At 33.9% G+C, this 20,784-nt stretch overlaps 1 protein-coding gene across 2 annotated transcripts in view; it reads left to right on the top strand.

Annotated features, from left to right (window-relative positions):
- LOC119639781 overlaps positions 1–20,784 on the top strand; it is a 112,535-nt gene that overhangs the window by 12,679 nt on the left and 79,072 nt on the right. The window contains exon 1 of one of the 2 annotated variants that reach the window (XM_038037439.1): positions 8,399–8,796. The exons of the other annotated variant lie outside the window; for it this stretch is intronic. The gene's annotated coding sequence lies outside the window, so the exon portion shown is untranslated. Of the gene's footprint in view, positions 1–8,398; positions 8,797–20,784 lie in introns of those variants that run through there. 2 annotated transcript variants of the gene reach the window in all.

Genomic DNA, 20,784 nt, shown 5'->3' with positions numbered 1-20,784 from the left:
TAGCGAACAAAACAGCCCAGAAACCAGATGTATGGTCGGTCGTTGCTAGGTGTGCCTCTCCGTCGATTTGGATCATTTTTTGCAAGGATTTCCAATGCGTTTGTCAAATTTGAACCCGATATCGTCATATTTGCTGTCAGAATTATGTTCATCACAGATATTGTACAGTCAGGCAGACAGGATCTTTTTCGATTTCTGAAATTTTTTCTTAGTTACTGTCAATTTTTTTAAGGCGAATATATTATGGTTTTTGGTCTAGTATTTGCAAGTCCTTAGTCCGACTTTCAGACTAATGTGTGATGTGAATTTTAATTTGCAGAGTTAAAGTGCAGTGCAGCCTACTGTGAGTATGTTCATGGTGAACGAAAGTTATTTTCAAATTTGATCTCAAGCCACATGATAGAAATGTGTGAAAAATGTATGTTTTCAGTCTCCACAAATGTGGTTGATATAAAAAAGGACGTTGCTAACATCCTACGGTGAATACCAATCTCTTCCTTGCTAATGTTATCTTTTTGCTCGCTCACATTCTGAAAGGACAGTAGTTTAATATAATTCCATATTGTTTAGTTGAACGTGCAATATAAAACACATTGCATTAATCCAGCCTTGAACTTCGCAGTATTGGGTCGTTCGAAATCTGTCCACGCATACGTACCTATGAATGCTAAACATATATATACATATATATGTGTATGTGTATGCGTTTGATGCAGTTAATGTGTTGATTTAATTTTTTCGAAGGCAGAGATCCAGCTTTCTATATATTCTGATTGATTCTGGCATCCTTGCCGAGTGGATTTCCTGTAGCCCTTAAGCAACTTTGCATTGCTCAGACTTGCTTTCTGTCTATCGATTACGTAAACTGATTACCGTCCAACGAGATCGTTTTGACGAAAATTTTCATTTACTTAAGTGAATTTTACTTTCATTTGAAGATGAGTTTGTCTCGTTTTGAAAATGAGTTTTTCTTCTTCTTCCCTCTTTTAGAAGAGTTTTAATAATTTATTTACTGTATATATAGATATGTATATGCAGAAAATTCAAAACAATAAAATAAATTTAAAAAGAAATCATCTTCCTCTTCTCTAAATCAGCAAATCAACAACAGATGACTCGCTGATGAACCAAAAAAAAGAAAGAAAAAAGGGTAATAAGACATGAGGGATCCAACTGGGGCACACGTCCCACATGTCAGTCTCCTACAATCAACGATTACACATATGAAAAAAAATTGTATTTGTTTTACGTTCTTTTGTAATTGAGAAATACCGTAAGGCTTGATTTTTCTTTTTTATTGTTTTATTCATTCAAAGCGAACGATACCAGCGAAAGCGATGGTTGGAATCTTCTCCAAATAAAATAAATGAAATGATGATGAATGCCTCTTTCGTGAAGGATTGTTTTTTTTCTGCTTTAATATGACCAGTCACTCAGCGGATGCCTCCTACCGGTGTAACTCGGTGAAGGTCTGAAAGAGTTACTAAAAGGGAAAGAGATATGTATAGCGGGAGTGGCCGCAGTATTCCCTTTTATTATGGTTTTAAGCAAACACAAAAAAAGCGACAATCGCTTAAAAGATATACCGCTACTTCTCTGATCTGATTATTATTTCTATATATATATATATATATATTTTTTTTTTGTTTTATCTAATGATGTTATAATCTTCAGCCAACATAAATGCGAAATGCGATTACGATCTATTGCGATAATTTGGCAGAATATGTCATGACTTTCTCGACAACTCAATCTTCAACAATTCATTGTTAAAGCTTCAATAGATTATAATATTATATATTCCATTCAATTTTCACGTTTAAGTAAGTTTTTATTTTCATTTCATTAAAAAGACAACTTTTTATAAAAGTTGACATATTTGGGCTTAACATGCATAGTAAACATTTATATAACACGGATTATCAGGTCTGATTAATTACATCATCGTCTATGAATGTGTTGCGTTATCTCCCGAACGGAAATGTGAATAACGATAATAAACACATATTTATATATATACATGCATACAGATAGATATCGATTTTATTTTTTGCTTCAATCCTTCAGATTAATGTTAAGTGAAGATGAAGTAACACAGCTGACATTCGCAATATAAATGCGCTAATGAGAATTTTTTAATGCCATTCAACTAAATGTTTATAAAAATACAACAAATTCATTGCTACTGCAAACATGTGGTAAAGTAAACATTTTATTATTCCTTTCGTAATGCTAAGCGTAATAAAGCTTAGAGATTCCAAGTCAATTTAGTTGTGTGCCTAAGGCTGTCCATCTGACTATCTGTTTCGCATATATTTTAGAAGATCTGCAAAAAGGGAAAATTCGCCGAAAGTTTGCATTCGCATTCCTAAGCGTTATGTCAACAGATTATATTTGAAAATGGGTATGATCTTTTCACGAAGGAAGATAAGATATCTTTGACATTGATGAGACTTCTATTGGCAATGCATCCATAGCTTGAAATTTTTACACTCGTCATAGAAGAAGGATGACGGGCATATTCATTTTGTTAAAACGTTTGCAAGGGGTAGAAGGAAGCTTCTGAGCACCAAATTCCGAATCGATTTAAGCATGTCCGTCCCGCTGTCTATTAAATGTGTGTCGTTCTCCTGGCCTCGAATATGAAGTTATCGACTTAAAATGCGGCAGAAAGATAGGAATTTTTTGCACGCAGGTTGATATTGAAATTGGGTCAAATATATCGAAAGGCACGCCTACAATAGTACTTGAACTCCGTTCTTCAAAGGGAATTTTGCTTTTTTGCTCATAACCTACAGCAGGTAAATAAATATACACAAATTTGAAAGCATATTCCATGGGTGGTGCCGAAGCACCTGCAATAACATTCCAAAAAATTTACTATGGGGAAAATTGACTCAATGTTCAAATGTATCAAAATTTAATGTTTTTTTTGCAAGCAAAGAAGCAAAATGGAAACTCTTGGTCAGTTCAAAGTTCGGAGTGCGCGCAAGCGTGTCCATGTTCTGTCCGCTTGCACAACTACATAGTATCTGTTGGAAATATTCTCCCGTTCGAAAAAATGACGATATCGCCTATAAATTTGCAAAAGAATTTGAAAATGACTCAAATTTTGTAAAGAACGCGCCTACAACGTCCACACGTCTACTTAACGAAAACTGTGAACGTCTTTGCTTTCCGTGTTATTTGCGTGTTGCCCATAAAGTACAATACATATACAATATAAATTTCTATTTTTATTCGAGAAAAAGAAAATGTCAGCCACCCCCCCTCTCTTCTTTTCATTTCTCTGGATCACTTTGTTAGGCATAAAAGATTCGGTCATGACTGAATATGGTTTTCTTTCTAATTTTTTATATAACCAATCACTCAGGGCATGTCCTGTGTAACAGGGCGATGGTCAGCGAAAAGTGAGGAGAAGGGATTTATTCATCTGTGCTGGATTTAAAAAGATTATCAGCGTCACGGCAGAAGCTTCATTCTGTCGCGAGCTTTACGACTTAATTAATACTCGCAACAGACTTTGCCTTCCTTCACAGCGCGCATGCTGCTCAACCTAGTTTCGTTTTACCCAATAACTAGTAGGACATTTTTAACGTTTTTCTTACCGTAAAATTCCTACCGAACCATCTGCAGTGTAAATTAATTTCTTTTTTGCCCGTTTATAAATATTTTCATAATTTTTGGAAAACTTAATTAGAAATTTTTACACATGGAGTGATGTTTCCCACACATTTATTTAATTATTTTGAACTTTAACATATGCCTTATGCGAATTTCGTTATGAAAGCGTCCTAAAATCCAACCAACCTTTGTAAGTAATTTTTCCTGGCTTTGTTTTTTCTATTTTTCTACGTTTTTTTTTAGCGAAATGTTGCGGGTATGGTTTTGGATGAGTGTTTATAGAAAGCATGCCCTTTCCTTCCCTTCCCTTTTCCGATATTCTATTTGATGATTTTCTCATACTAGAGTGTTGTATGAGTGGAAAAATATTTTTCCCTATGCTTTTTCGCGGTTTCATTATTTACGCTTTGCAAATATGTATGAATAAAAAAAACTTGGATTTCTTTCTCTATCTAGTTCATATACCCCACCGGACATTAAAGATATACTAAGTTTATCATTGAACTTGTTTTTGCGGGTGAAACGAATTGGAAATTGTTAAGTGGGAAAATTTTTGACGCATGTCAGTTCTAAAGGTCTGTCCATTCGTCTGTTAGCGTCTTGAAAGTCTAATTATTGATGGGAAAAATCGAAATTTTCCAAATAAGATTTTAGTTTAAATCCTTGTATCGACTTCAAAGGACACAGCTTTTTCCGGCTAGAGGTATATTCAAAGGAAAACTAATTTCATGAACAATACGGTATGATGATGAAGCAAGGAAAACAATAATTAGCGTTTTGAACAGTTAGTTATTGCAAATAATAGGCACAGAAACATATTGTAAAGAAATATGATCTCAATCAATCCATAATTGCGTTTCAAATCTTAACAAAGAAATGCGTCATTTTTATTTGCTCACCCCCTGTGGTGGGTATCCAAAGGTTCGTCAAGATGTGAATGCAATTTTTTACTTGGTTTTTTATGTTATTATAAGTCTAAAAAAAAAAAAAAGAAAAGAGCTTTCTGTTCCTTTAGAAAAATAAAATATGAATCTATTGTGTTTTATTTTCTCATATATTATTATTATTATTATTATTTTGTGTGTATGCTGCACTCTCGCTAAAAATGTGCACGCGGCGTGGTTTATATCAAACGTAACGAATCTACGAATTTATGTATGTGTGTATATATGTGCTTAGATGATGATGATGAAATGGAAGAGGAAATTCATATAACTCATCATAATCATAGCCACAACCAGAGAGCAAGCACAACCACCCACCACCAGTACCAATATCAACATAACTATCATCATCAGCATCATAACTTTTATCAACACAATCATCATTATCATCATCAACAATATGGCAGCAAAAAATCGCATCGGAATCCACTAAGAAATTTGGATCTCGATTTTAAATTCGATGTTAATTCGTTTTAGCAAACGAACCCCGAAAACCAAACTGAATTTGACGAAAATGCTGTTGAAACTGGTGTGTGAGTGTGATTTCGTTGTTGTTGTTTTAAGGAAAAAAAAACATATTATTTTCTAAATAAAATTTTTTTAAGTGTTTGGAATGCTTTAGTAAAACCAAAGAAAAAGCATGAAAAGAAAAATTGGTTGTGATGTTCTCTTCCTCTCACTTTATATGCACGAGCTGTTTATTATCTTTCTTTAATTACGTAGAAAATCTTTAGCATGTTTTTATAAAAATGAAAAACTTTCGGAACTTCTTCCAAATTATCTTTCAATTAGGAAAAGAATTAATGTTAAAAAAAACAAAAATTTTATAAAATGGCTTAGAAAACAAGATCATTTGTTTCTATATACTATAGCGTTAACTTCATCGACTACAGAGCAAAATCATCAGTCATAATCATGATAGGAATGCAATTTTAAGTCTGTCGCACTGTCCGTCTGCCTGCCTAATGCTGGGAAACGGACTTTAAACGGACTTTCTAGAAGAATTTCCGTATGATGAGTGAGTTTCAAAATATTAAGAAAATATATCCGTATATTGTACTCATCGTCAAAGGACGACGGGACACAAGATATCACAAGTACACAAGTAATTTCGGAAATGTATGTCCGATATTTTGTAATAGATTCTTGCTTTACGTAAGAAGCTGGATGCGCGACATTGTCTGTCTGTCCGTCTAGCATTTTTAGAAGCTCACAAACTCCAGACTGATGCAATCTAACACATTATATAAATATGTATTGGATTTTTTTTCGATGAATTTTGAGAACTCAATACTATTTTCAATCAAAATTTTCGACATGACGTCTAGCGAAACTTTTGACGTGTATCTATTGAGGCCTTTCATATACTGGATTTGCAAAAAATTAATTTCGCGAAAACTCTTTTTTGCCAATCTATTACTTTCTTAAGATGGTGGAAGGCTGAGATTCGCCTCAAAGCGAATATACAGCTTATTTTTTTTCTTATTTTACACTAAAGCTTTACAATTATGGCAGCTTTTTGTTGAATAACTTTAGCTTCTTTATCTCACATATATGTTTTGTGGTTGTGATTTTACTGTCATTAGATATCTTCTTTAGGAAAAGTTTTTTCGTCATAACATGTCTGTCTCTGCTCGTCTCATTTAAATAGTTTTATTCTATCACATGCAATTTTTCTCTCTTTTTCTCTCGCTCTTTTGTCTCATCTATCCTAACTGAGAAAATTTTAAAATTATGCTTTAACAATGTACTGGAATAATCGAAGAAAAATAATGCAAAATCAAGGAAAATTTTATTTACATTTGAGATTTTTTTTTTTTTTTTTCGTTATCAATTGTTTCCATTTTTGTGAGAAGGCCTCGATTGCTCTGTCAAAATAAATTTCTCACGGATTTGGCAACAATGATGAAATGGCAGCGTTTTCTATCTCTTTTTCTTTCAGTTACCTTGGTATCGATTAGTTTAACGTAATGAAGAGAGAGGGAGGGAGAGAAATGAAACAAATCGAGATTTCTCTTTCTCTATCTATAGCTTTAAAGCAACGATTTCGATTATTTCCGTACATTGTAAAGAGAATTAATATGATCTGCGATGATTTTCTGTCCTATCATCTCCTCATAACTATACTCTCTTTCTCACGTCGATTAGTTTCAAATCTCTTTTGAAATTGTTATCTCTACTTTTCTCTTCTAGTTTCCTTATTAATTATGAACTATTTTTCTTATTTGTTGTTTTAGTTTAGTTAAAGTGTTTCTATAATTTCCAAGTACATGACCTAATAAACTGCTTTTTATTTTATTTACAGGTAAATTTAACCTTTACAATTATTTGGTAACTTAATTCAAAAAATACAGGTATTTATAAATATATATATGTTTCGCAAGAAATTAAAAATAAATATTTCGCGCAATCGTATTTTGGAAAGAAAATTAACTTTGATTTAATCAAATATATATCTATGTACGTACGTATGCGGTCGTAAAATAGATCGAAAAGAATAATTAGAATTAAAAAAAAAATTGCATTTAACAAAAAATCATTAATGTGCAACACTCCTCAACGAATAGATAGCAGCGCCACAAAATAATTGCGCAAATGAAAGGCTAGGCGAACGTAGTCTATTCTATTAATTTCTGATTTTCTGACAGCTTCGTAGCGTGCTCTGAGCGAAGTTCAGATGATTTTGAGTTTAACCCGTCAGCATTGATAAAAAAATTTCAAATCAAGACCGTTTTGCCAGATAAAGAGTTCGTCAGCTCGTTACTTAGATTTCAGCAAAGAGTCAGACCGACGGACATATAGAGAGAAATAAAGAGAGATAGGACCGGAGAGTGAGAGAAAGATATTCAGACACACGGACACACAAAAAGACAGAAAGAAAGAAAGAAAAAAAAGGGGAAAGAAAGAGACAGATAGATAGACAGACAGATAGATGGATAGATAGATAGAACGACAGAGACAGATAGACAACAGGTGGATGAAGGTGACTTCCTCCACTTCGCTATTTACTTGTATGAAAACTGTATTGTGTCGTCTAGAGCAAATAAGTAAAGGTTTACTTATTTGAAAATATAGTAGTTTCTGCCTTTCTACATTTTCCATCAAAGCGTGCGAAAATCTTTTTTTTTCGCTGGGTTACATTTCAATGGGATTAAAATTTCTTAACCGCATCTCGTGACATCGTCGCCCAATCAAACTCTCCTGAATATTTCAAATCGGCGTAAGTTTATCTATATATGTATATAATATTGGTGCAGCCAGTTAGAATTGCTCATAAACCGTTAATTTGTTGAATTGCGGAAGAAGAAGAAAATGTAGTTCCATTAAACAAATTTGTATTTAAGTATGAATATCAACGTCTAAGAGAGTAAAGCTTTTGCCTTGAAACTTGAAAAAGTTGTACCTAAGAAAAATGTGTTCACTTAGCTTACATTTTCTATAAGTGAAACTTTAAAGCTTTTAAATGAAATGAACTTAAATAATTGTTTCTATTTTTTTTTTTTTTTTTTTTTTTTTTTTAGATACTTTCAACTTAAAGCTCTCCGGACTATTATATATGAACTCTCTTAGCTTTTAAGCTTTTACATTTGGAAACGCTTTTTACTCAATTAACTCTTTTTCATGTTAACGCTCAATTTGTTTTATAGGCTAGGCAGCTATTAACAGCAGTGGTTTCTTCTGTTACCATTGCTTTTACTGTACGTGGTCGCTTTATCTTAACAGAAGTCTTAACTAGGCCTCCTTCTCTATTTTACAGTAACAATTCATGTATATACTTTGTAGTCAACATTCACCTCTGGTGCACGAGCCGTATGAAAATGTGAATGAAAATTAAAATCCTACCAGCATTGGTCAAGTAAGGTTCTTGATGTTAACAACCAAGTGCGGGTTTTAATTTGAAAAACTGAACAGAGGTTAATTATAAAATAAGAAATAAGTTAAGTTCACTTTCTCCGGGGGTAATAGAAAAAAAGAAAAAAAAAAAAAAAAGAAAACAATTTTTTAGCTTTATTATCTGTGAGACTCTTGTTAAAAATTTTTAAAGCAATTTTAATAATATTAACTGTTACGACGAGTAAACGAGCAAAGCGATCTACAGGCTTTACATATTTAGTAAAAACGGAAACGGAAGTTATTAAGTTTAAAAAGTTTATTACACGTGAAAGTGTGTGCATTAGTTCTTTCCTTCCAGCTGTTCAATTAATTACATAGAAGAAAACAAGTAAAGGTACGTACGTAAGAATAAAAATTAAATCGCCCAATGGTAAGACAATGAAGACTATAAATGTTAAAAAAAAAAAAAAAAAAACACTTTATTAGAAATCAATAGTTACACGTTGGGAATTTCGCTTTTTGTTGTAATTATTTGTCACGACAGGTATTTAAATCATATTTAAAGGGAGCATATATTGATTTTCATTTAATTTGTTTTCTTCATATACTACACGTATTTAAATATTGTGCAATAATATGTTTACTTTGTTGTCAGGTTTCTTTTTCATCCGCTCAATCTGCTTATACTTTAGAAAAAGTGTTCACCTCTAATTGCATTTCTTTTAATACTCCCTTTCATATATTTACTATATTAACAGGCAGAAATGTAACCATATATCGAGGCCTTTACAATCTTCAAATTCGAATTTAAATCTCAGCACTTGCTTAGGACACTCTTCTGCTCGAAATGATAGAGATTCGCAAACCTTCAATTTTTATTATCAGATTAAACAAAGCCCTCGCTAAATTCCCTTCAAGACAGCGAAAGGGCCAAGATTGCTTGGCTTAAAAAGAGAAAAAGGGACGATTACTTGAAATTATATTTTTAAAAAATTTTTATAGTATAGTTTTGGGATTAAATATTAAGCAAAGCGTCCACATTTTTATTGCCTACAAACAAAGTCATAAACAAATAAATGGACAGAAGATTGTGTTATGACCAATTCCTAAGAAGATCGTCTATCCAAACGAAATATAACTTTATGAGTTTTTCTGCTGCTTGTTAAGTTATGAGCAACTATTCTATACCGGCTACTGCAGGATGTGGGTCTGTAAAACCCAAAAACCCAAAAATGCATAAAGTCTTGATCAACATAGAATTCTGAATTGATTTAAGTAACTCTCTACCTCTAGCCGTCCTCACATAGTCGTCATCGTAGTATCTATAGAAAAAATGCTCCCCGTCATGAAAACGAATATATTGGCTTAAAATTGGTAGAAGTATTGGAAGTTCTTGCACGTAGATTGGTATTGGGAATGGGCCGGATCGATTAAAACACAAGTCCCCAATGCAACGAAAAGAGGGAATATATTTTTCCACAAACGCAAGATATATGTTTTTTGCTTATTATTTACGTACTGAAGCAATAAAAAGTTGTGCTTTAAGATGGGGGTGATAGGTATAGAAGACTCGACAATAGTCGAGTATTATTTTATTTCTATACTTGGTTATTTTAAATTTATCATATACCAGATGTTAGCAAATAGTCCAATCAAGGGGAAGGAAAATTTTTAGATTTGACTAATGGTCACATAAAAAAGAAATTCCTCCTTTTCCTTGCCAAAACAAATTAACTCGATTTGGCAGCGTTGCTGTTTCGCTGGATACTTTTTAAAATCATTTTCGCGTCGGGATAAAGGATCCCTCAATTTTTCATTTATTAATTGTTGGTGGTTAGATTGGAAGTAGTTTGCTTAGAGCATTTAAGCCATCTCTACAATCATCAAGATCCAAAGCAAAGACAAGATAGAATAATGCCCTCACAGGCATTGCCAGATACGCTAAGTATATTAAGCTGATTAAAACTGCACAAGTAATGTGCAAAATACTTCTATGTTTTGCATTATCAACAATACGAGGTTAGTCCCAGAAGTAACCCTTCTTGAAAGTAGAACATCGAAGAGGTGGGAAAAATACCTTCATTTCTCTCAACGTTAGCAACATTCAGCTTGCTATTCTTTCAGCAGCGACATTTAATAGATTTGAGAGTCTATTTCCGAAGCGAGTAATGGAGTTTCTTAAAACAGCTGTAAGCAGCCTGCCTGAATAGCCGAGTAGATAACAACCCCTACTACCAAGTGAGTGTTCGCGGGTTCAAATCTCGACTGTGATAGGGTTTTTTTTGTGAGTGCGTATACTCAATAAACGACATCTTACGGTCTTTTCTTACCACTCGGAAGATATAATGCGTTGCGCTCTTGTTTTCTTAATGAAAACAAAAGGGAAATGCACCGGAAGTAGACTTTATTTGAGTTCTGCACTCAAAACATAATAAAACCTCGCCTGTGTGAGAGACCCCGACGAAGATTTTCTTCAAATATTGGCACAAATCTCAGTTTCCACACTATATAGCATCTATAGGCGAAAAAAGATAAAAACTATCACGAATGATACATCGAAGTTTCGTTTGAGCTGCATGTCATAAGTATTGAATGGATTTAAGAGAAAAGTCATCAAGTGTATGTTTTTTGTTTCCCCTACAGATTTTGTTTCCTCTATAGAGATATGAAATGCTTGTAAAAGACAATTAAATACATCCTCTTGGTATTCAACATATAACTTCGTTTTCATTGTTTACCTTTCAATAGCACATATGTGTTTTATTGATTTAATTATAAATGCTATCTCGAAAACAAAAAATAAAATAAAATATAATTTACGGGCTTGATAATATAAAACATCATACAAAAATAATTAGTTCATTTCATTAAAATGGGTCCGCGCAACATAACACCAAAGACTTTAGAAAAATTTTAACTACAAAGAGAAGGCGGGCATGGGGAACCAATAAGTAGCAAATAAACTAAACTACAAACTTTTTTATCAGATACTGAACATATTTTATTTCCATTTTCTCGTCCTGGGCCTCAAGTTAAAAAGCCCTTTTCTGTCCCTTGGCAAAATTATGTAGAAGATTTACTTTAAGTTACTAAATTGTGAGCATTTTGGATAATTTTGTAAAGAATTCTCGGAAATTTGAATAAAATCTAAAGAAGAGAAGCATATCAAATCATTAAGGGAACACTCCCCTCAATATTTACTTTTGATTTTTGTCACGTGTCGCTTGTCTAAGTTCCTTCTTCTAAAGCAAACGAACAATTTTTGTGCCGACTACCGGACAATTCATTCATTTTCGTGTTCATCTTTTATTTTGTCACACTGCTTGCGACATCCAGAAGTCTTTATACTCTTGATCAGGGCAAAGTTCTGAAGCTAGGCTTAACATACCTGTCTGATTACCTACGTAAATCTGTGATAAACACTGTTTGCCGCAGGCAGAAGGAAGCTTAAGAAATATCTAAGAATTCAGTCAAGGTATTAAATTTTGAAACCGATCTGCATGTATCTGTTAGCCCGTGTCTCCGTTTATGTGTCGTTTAGTGTAAATGCACTTCCATCCGCCAGTATAATGATAAAGTTTTCGAAGTTGGCAAACATTATTGGGAGTTGTTGCGCGCAGCTTTGTATTGAAAAAAAGTCCAAACAGTTGAAGGAAAGCCTATGGGATCGATTTTCATTACCAGCCAGTGAATCAATTTTATTAAGAACCTAACTAATCGAACTAAACTGAGTCTCCTTTTCCCAAGCGATCGTAATGTTGTTGGGTGTAGTCTATGGTGGCTGTGTTTGTATGGTGGCAACATTGCATAGGGGTGCCACCGCAGATGACTTGGCGCAAGAAGTAAAAACTGCTTTTGAACCGTTTCTAATGAACTACGGGAGCATATTTCGGTGTGGGTCTGTAGGTATAATCGGCGCTCTTCCTTTAGTGCTCTTTTCAATTAGTTGTTGTGTTTGTTGTGTTGGTAACTTTCCGCCTGGCCTAGATTTTATAAATTAAAGATTGGTTGGAGTTTCAGTTATGATTTTATGGGTTTGTGTTTATCGTAGCACACTAACCTTTTGCCCCAGCGACAATAACCGATGTAGTTAGTTAGTATATTACGTTCGGAAACAAAACGCTTCTTACAAATGTTGACACAGTTTTAGGAGAAAGATGGGCCCACGGTTTTTATTAAACTTCAATTCAGTTACTGCTGACCACTAAAGGTTAATAGTCCTATAGCTTTTTATTCTATCAACCAAGTAAAGGCTACAAAATCATACTACAATCGAGCGGCAAAGTATGCTGCTTCTGCTCCTCTAATTATGGCTGATGTCAGGGAAAAGTTGGATCTTCAAAGATACGTTGGAAGAAGAGTGAAAGAGAATATTTCAGAAGGAAATTTACAATACCATCATCAACCCTACTCTTCCATTAACCCTCAATTAACTCCACCTATACATCCAACAAATGTTGGGAAAACCAAGATCCAAACATTTTCGGGAATTCGCATTGGTCATACAGTTGCAACCCACCAATGGATCTTGAAGAAGTCTTCCTCCCCAATTTGCAGTTGCGGACAAACTCTCACTATAAAGCAAATTCTCTGCGACTGCCTTAACTTTTCCTTGGCTAGAAGTATTGCATTTGGAACGATTAACCCTTTGGACATTCTAAAATCAGCTTCAGAACGGATTAGCAATTCTATATATTACTTTATTAATACTGCGAAGCTCATTATCTAATGTACATTTATTTAAATTAGAGCCGATAGTCTGTGTTGCTAGTGCTCGATGTCCTTTTTTTTAGTCTAAGAATTTATTTCATTATTCTAAAATTATAATAATAATAATAATAGACTCACTCATGACAAAACCAAAATACATTATCTGAATAGCCTTCTAATTGTAATCTTGTTATACTTTATGTCTACCGTGGTACTTAACAGAAAATAAATCTTTTGAAAAAAAATTTTGTTTTTTTTTTATTGCAATTGTGACGATAATTTGATCAAAATAAACGTAATTGAAATTGTTCCTCATAAGGATAGCGTAGGGAGGAAGAAAGAGCAGTAGGCTTTAAGTGCCAATAGATTTTTCACTCGGACATGGCTTTATACCATTTGCATAAATCTAATTAAGTTAATGCGATTTCGATTACATGTCATGTTCAAACCATTTAACCTTGACTGTGAAAAGTAACAATACTTTTTAACTGTCTTTACACTGTAAACTAACCCTTAGCATATAGATGCGCACTAAGTCGTTCAGAGAGTCTATAAAGATATGTGCATCCGATAAAACGAATGTATAGTTGATGAGTATAAGATGCCAAGATGTTTTAATAATTTTGGTTCGCTCCTGCGTCGCACACGCTTAGAAATCTCTACGGTCCAAAACTGATATAGAAATGCAAAAATTTGTAAGAACAACCTTGCGGTTGATGAACACGATGCTTGGAAAGACCAAAAAAGTGAAACGATTGCGAACGTATCTAAAATTTTGTGAATGTTTTTTTCTTTTTCAATAAAAAGTAAAAAAGTGTTGACTGATTTTGGAAATTTTAGTATACTTGTGTTACAATACTTTCCATGGAGAGAACGTGATTTTCTTATTCCTTGTGTTTTGGAAGTAGAATAATTTTTAAACCCATTAATAATTACGGGAGAAATATTCATTTTTTCACTATTTAGAAAGAAGCTATCAAGACCACGTAAATTATGTGCATTCTTCTCATTTAGTATCAAATTCTGAATAGATCTGAGTATGTTTCAAAAATTAAGGTAACGATCTCAATATCAGCAAAAAGGTCGAAAGTACCTGCACGCAGTTGGATATTGAAAGCAGGTGAAATTGGTCAAAGGATACTCTAACAATACAACATGAACTGTTTCTAAAAGCAAAAAAAATCAAGGATTTTGCTCATTGTAGCCATCGCCTATTTAACGCGGTGCTTGTAAAGCACGGTGTAGATCGAAGACAATAAAAAGTTATGTTATTGTATGTGATATATCAGTTTAAATAAAAAAAGTTTATAAAGCGCGGTTTCGATGCAGCACGATATGAGTTAACAGTGCTGAACGGGGGATAACTGTGCCCATAAACTAATCTACAATACCGATGGCGATAAAAACTTCCACTTATATTTTATGGATGATCCTACAATACAAAACCTTCGCATGACATAAGTAAATATTTAGGGATTTTTCAAATTTGGCTTTATTTGGGCTTTTCTTGGGTTAACACGTCGACGGTCACTTTAAAATCAGTGAATGCTAGCATAATCGCACTTTTTTTTTCCGTAATACTAAAAATATAGGACTGCTGTAGACGTCGTTTGCATCTACAAGCACTTGGAATGGATATCTACAGACGTCGCTTACCTCAACGGGTTAATGGTGAGAGATATAGAAGTTTCGGAGTATAATTTTCATGCTCGTTCTTTTCGTAACTGTTACAAACCTGTCTTCTAATTTCGACTATTCATCTGCTTGTGCTGCTCTTTTCTGTGTTTATCGTACCATCGGTTCATTCATCAGTTCGTGTATCCCTCGGTTCGACATCCATCACTTTATTGATTTGATGTTGTATGCATTGCTAAATCTACAATAGATACTCGAGAAAAATTTCCATACATAGATTCAATATAAATCAAAAAAAAAGCCACACCCAACTAATATTGCACGTACGGAAAATTTGTTTTTTCCGTATTTGCATTTAGTTCCATTTTACAGCCGAATGTAGCGAGAAGAATGCGCCGTCTCATCCCCGACCATATTATGTCATGCTTGAAAATCGCTTCTTTGGCATATTGTGGACGTCTTGCCTTTAGGGCTCGGGCCGGTTCATTCTTTCATTGATTCCTCCATTCGTCAATTCCTATATCAATCGGTTCGTTTCTTTTGCTCAGCGATCCCTCAATTTTCAGTCAATTCATCTTGTCGCCCACTGTCCCTGTACTACAAAGCGGCAATGTAATGAGAAAAGCAGAACGTTTTGTAGAACTTTGAATTATTTATGAATTCTGACAACTGCCGAAGTGAAGCCTTGTCGAAGTTATTGCCGACGATCGCAAAAGCTTAGCGAAAAGTTGGTATAAATGAGTCGGCGAACGCTTTAACTTATTAGACTATGCTCTTAAGAGAATTGGAAACAAGTTCTCTTCATTTAATTCTTTAATTACAAACCGATCACTAAACAAAATGTGAATAACGATTAAATTAACAAAACTGGCTGCACATGGAAACGAAAACAACAGCATAAGGCAAAAAACAAAAGAAAATTGCTGGTCTCGCCCTTTTTCAATTTTTTGAAAAAAGAAAATAAAAAAAAAAACAAATACCAAAAGTATAGGAAAAAATGTAAAAAACAATAAATGGCTGGTAATTGTGGGTTTAACTAAATTTTATTGAGGCGGACGGCTTAACATTTCTAAACAAAATGTTGTTTATTCTACTGCTATAAAGTAACTTTTCACACTTTGCATTTGCTTCCAAAAGCCTTTCAAATAGCAACAGTAGCCCTTGAATGAAAATAAGAATCATTTCATTGTGGAAATTTTTTTTTTTTTTGCCCATTCAGAGTAGAAAAATAGTTTCAATGTGTATCAGCGATAGAGCATGATTTAGTATTTTTTTCTGTTTTTTTTTTTCCAAGTAAGCACAGCCCAGTTTAGTTTTGTAAACGGCGTCAAGCTCATCATCGTCATCGTCATCGTCATTATTTTCATCATCATGATTGTTATGGTTGTGCTAGTGTGTAGCAAAGTTTAACTTGCACTTAAACATACTTACAACGGTAACGGTAACGGATAGGCCATGTAATGCAAGGCAAGCATGAAATAAAAATGATTTTATGGAGGGTCTGCTTAATAAATGTTAAGTGTCGATAACAACTTTTCAATGATTGTACGAAAGTATAACGGATTGGTTTTTTTGATTTTTCTTCTCCTTTTTTCTTGCCTATTTTAGTTAGATAGATAGAGAGAGAGAGAGAGAGAGAGAGAGAGAGAGAGAGAGAGAGAGAGGGATGGGGAAAGAGACAGAGAGACATGAGGACTTCAAACCTTATATTAATCTTTTTTCCCAGTAATTTTTTGCTGACTTGTATTTAATTTTCTCTTCACATGGTTTTCTTTTTTTTTTAAGCACAAAATTTTGCAAATAATTCACGTTACGAATTTTATCACCCTTGAGCTTACTACGCTTGAATGCATTCCCATTAAATTATCTACATTTTATAAAAATTTGAAATTAGTCTTACTTGAGAACGGTCTTACTTGAGTGCCTATTCTAACACATCTCAATTCAGAGAAAAAAAAAAAAACGAAAAAAACAGAAGAAATAACGAAAAAGAAATCATGAATATCAGAGGAAACAAAATAATTCAAATTTGTTATTCTTGTAGTTTCATGTGACCACAAGCCAAACTCAGCCCAATACTCGAGGCAAACCAACAACACTTACTGACAACAAAGCGGCATAAAAACTTTATCTCGTTTCCTTGCAATGTTTTTCTTTGGTATCATAGATTTTCCTTTACCGCATACTTACTTACTTACACCGTATAGAACGCTTATAACGTACATTGAATTTTTTTCATACACAAGTGTAGAGCGCAACAAAACTTGTAAACTTAGAATAGCAAAAATGATATGAATACAAGAAGAAAAGAAGAAGAAGAACAGAAAATGAAATATGCAAAAAAAAATTGTAGTCAGTTATTCACGACGAAAACTCAAGGTTACACATCATCACACAAATGAAAATATTTCAAAAAATAACTGAAAAGGTAAAGTCAGTCAGTCGCCAAAACTTATAGTCATTCGAAAGTCTTTCACATAAAACAGTAAAGGTGTTAAAATACTACTTTGACTCATTCTCTTTTCGAAAGATGGGTAGAAGGAGAAGAGCAAGCAAGAAAATTATATTCGGTTCCGACCGAATCTTCTACCCTCGTTACTGTTATCCTATAATAGATTGAAACAAAAGGAAAATATTGGAATAACAATATTGCGTTGGCGCGGCTGATTTTTTTTGTTTTTGTAAAATCATTTTGTAGAAATTTATGTCGTCTGTCTGTCGCAATTTACAAGCAACGAGCGCAAACTAAATGTTGTCTCACTTTAGCTTGTACAAACGTGTAGGCGTGTAGACGTGTTCTTTGACCCGTTTGCGCTATATTTCGGCTCTTTCCGCAAATTTGTAGCCGATTTCTTTTTCTTTGCGAATGGGAGAATGTATACCACGGATACTATACATTCGGGCATACGGACAGATGGACGGAAGGACAGGCGAACAGATAGGCATGCTTAGATGAATTCCGAATTTGAAACTGGCCTAGAATTTATATACTTTATGGAGCTTCTGAACTTTGCTTCGGCGCATTGCAAAGGTATTGAAAAAAAATGGAACTTTGATACTCCATAATATTGGTTAGGCGTGATCAATTTTCCCCATTTTTTTATAGGAGCTACTATGTCGTCCTTAGAGTATATGTTAAAATTTTTTTACATTTATCTGCTAAAGTTTATCAGTAATGAGCAAAAAAACAATTTTATTATTCCTTTCGAAAAACTGATTTCCTCTCACTTTATATGGTGCTGCAGTCGTGTTTTTCGACCGATTTGGTTGCGGGCAAAAAATTCCAATCTTTCAAGTCGATAGTTTTATTTTTGTGTTAGCTGAACGTTTATAACAGACATTACGCCGACGGACAGATGGATAGATGAACATGCGTCAATCGATTTAAAATTTAATGCTGATCAACAATTTGTACATTTTATAGGCCTTCTGAAGCTTTCTTCCGGGCGATGCAAACGTTTTGACAAATGAATATATCTCTTATCTTTCGGTGATGGCTATGAAAATATATTCGGTTTTAATGAAAGCTTGAAATTCTTTGACTTTCTTAGTAGAATTTAAGAAGCATAGACATATAAATGTGTGTTAGTGTTTCGCATGCATCTTTAATTCTTTACATTCGGAATAATTATATGGGAAGCAAGGGCGGACGGCAGCATCATTACGTTTGTCACAGAAAACATGCATTTATAAGCAGAGGAAACTGAAGAAACTGAAGTGCCGAAGACTCGAGTGCGCATAAGCTTTTTAAGCGCTGTTATACCAAGCTTGGAGAGCATATATAGTTGCGATTTGTTACGAAAACTCTATAGACTATATATATATGTGCACCATTTGCTCCTGATTAAACTAAGTTTGAAAATCGAGTCGGTTCATATTAATCAAAAAGTCGACAATGTTCCACTTTTTCTTAAAGAAGATCCCCCGCGAAACTTTGAAAATTGTCTAAGTCCGATCAGAAGTGCGTTTACTCATGTACGTATAAAATAAAAATATGAGCTCTGGGGGGCAATCACGCATTGACCTAGAAGCTAAATTTTTTATACCTGATTATCCCCTGGTTTGTGCATTTATCCTCGAAGTGCTGCCAAGCCGTTTAAATGGTTTGAAATATGCACGATATTGAGTAAATAATAGCACCTTCGTGGAACATTGCGAGGAGAGAGAGATGCCACAAGTCATAAGCATTTGTTTCTTCATGGTTTTTGTGACTTTGCGAACTTGTTTTGTTCGAAAATTCATTTTGGAAAGTTTTCTCGTAGTTTTCTCGGTCTTCGAACGGCGAATAAAAAGTCACAAAAATTGTGACAGGAAAACACATTGCTTTTTGTTCTGATTAACGAGTGGCCACAACATCATCATACGGATATATATTGAGTAAATAAATGCATTGTGGCCTTATGCGGCAGAGACATGGTATGCTCCTACCAGTAATTATTAAATGGTTCGTTCTAATCCGAACACAACCATTCTTTGGCTTAATTTTTGTATATAAAAATTCAATTTTAAAAGTATCCAAACGGAATTTTTTTGCGTAATTTTTCATAAATATTTTTTACTCTTTGAAAGACAACACGGTGACTCTATACGAACAAATATATATGTATACATGTGGACAGTAGCAAAAACCTTTACTTATGATTCATCGGCAATAGTTCTGCTAACGTAATGTAATGAGATAAGGGGATCAAAAAGGCATCCTATACTGGACCTTCTCATTTACAATTTAATTTATTTGTGTTGTTTTAATTTATTTAATGAATTTTCTATATTTACAAGGCTTCTTTTTATTTCTTTAACACATCTGTTTTGTTGTGATATTGCTTCCAATGGGGGATAATAACATCTGACATTTTCCTGACTTTGTTATAGCATTTACTTAATATTATATCTTACACGAGTAGTAGGGGTAGGAGGTATTATGAAGTTTATAGATGTATGTAACACGCAGAAGATCTTAAGGTGGATCTACCTATGGAATGGTCGAAAAAGTGGTTCGTTTTGAACCTTTTTCTATAGTGTTCATCCTTGGCCCAAAACACGTCGATATACGAAATTTCGTCGAAACATCTTAAAAATTGCTGAACAAAAGAAAACGAGACAGACAGACGGACAGACAGACGGACAGAGAAGCTAAGATGTATGCAAAAAGTGATTTCGAATCGATCGATACAATAAAAGATGAGTTTGTCTCAAGTCCGCTTGGGTATTGCATACATCCGCACAAACTTAATATATCCTTGTACTGCAAGTAAAGCATAAAAGGCGAAAGAATTGCAATTTATTTCAAACTGCGTATCTGTGCGGTATACTGAAGGAATGACCTCTGCTTTAAACATAATTCTTTGCCGCTTCACCTTAACACGCAATAACAATCTACTTATGCTATTAACTATTTGGCAATCGTGAGAAATTCACATCTGGCCAATATGGGTGAGATAAAGCACACTATTCCTTAGGTTTTTTTTTTTTTAGTGTTTCTTAGTGTTATTAGTGTTGAACAAGCTATCTATTTTGCGTATTGTGTGACAATTAGTATGAGTGCAATTATTGCTTAATTTCGTAGGGTTGACTTTCGCTCCATTCATTTTTCTACTTGCGTACACTGTCAAGTAGAAACCTGAATACAACATCTATATAATAACAATATTCAACAACAAAATTCTAAACTTTTTTTTTTTAATAAAGCCGATAATTAAATTCAGTTTCTTGATTGACTTTTCGAAATACGAACTCCTTAAGTCTTCATTAATTAAGATCTCTTACAGCAACTTCCTACAAACTGTACCTCCGAGCTCTTTATGCTGCGGCAAATTTTAATCAGATTTGCAATCTGCTCTGTAATGAATCTGCCTGAGAGGCTGTAGTGAAGATTGTTTACTTAAGCTTTCCTTACATATCGAGGAATGTAATAGGTACTCTTAAATTTTCTAGGCTTTGAAACATAGATCGGCGAAACCCATTCTCAAGCAGAATTTATTTTACACCACAACGTTACGTTTTAATCTCCGTACTGTTTAATTTCTTTGAGAAAGAT

The sequence above is a fragment of the Glossina fuscipes genome, unplaced genomic scaffold (genome assembly GCF_014805625.2).
Source record: "Glossina fuscipes isolate IAEA_lab_2018 unplaced genomic scaffold, Yale_Gfus_2 113, whole genome shotgun sequence".
NCBI lineage: Eukaryota > Metazoa > Arthropoda > Insecta > Diptera > Glossinidae > Glossina > Glossina fuscipes.
The sequence above is the reverse complement of the archived record's forward strand: the minus strand, read 5'-3'. Positions and strand labels throughout refer to the sequence as shown.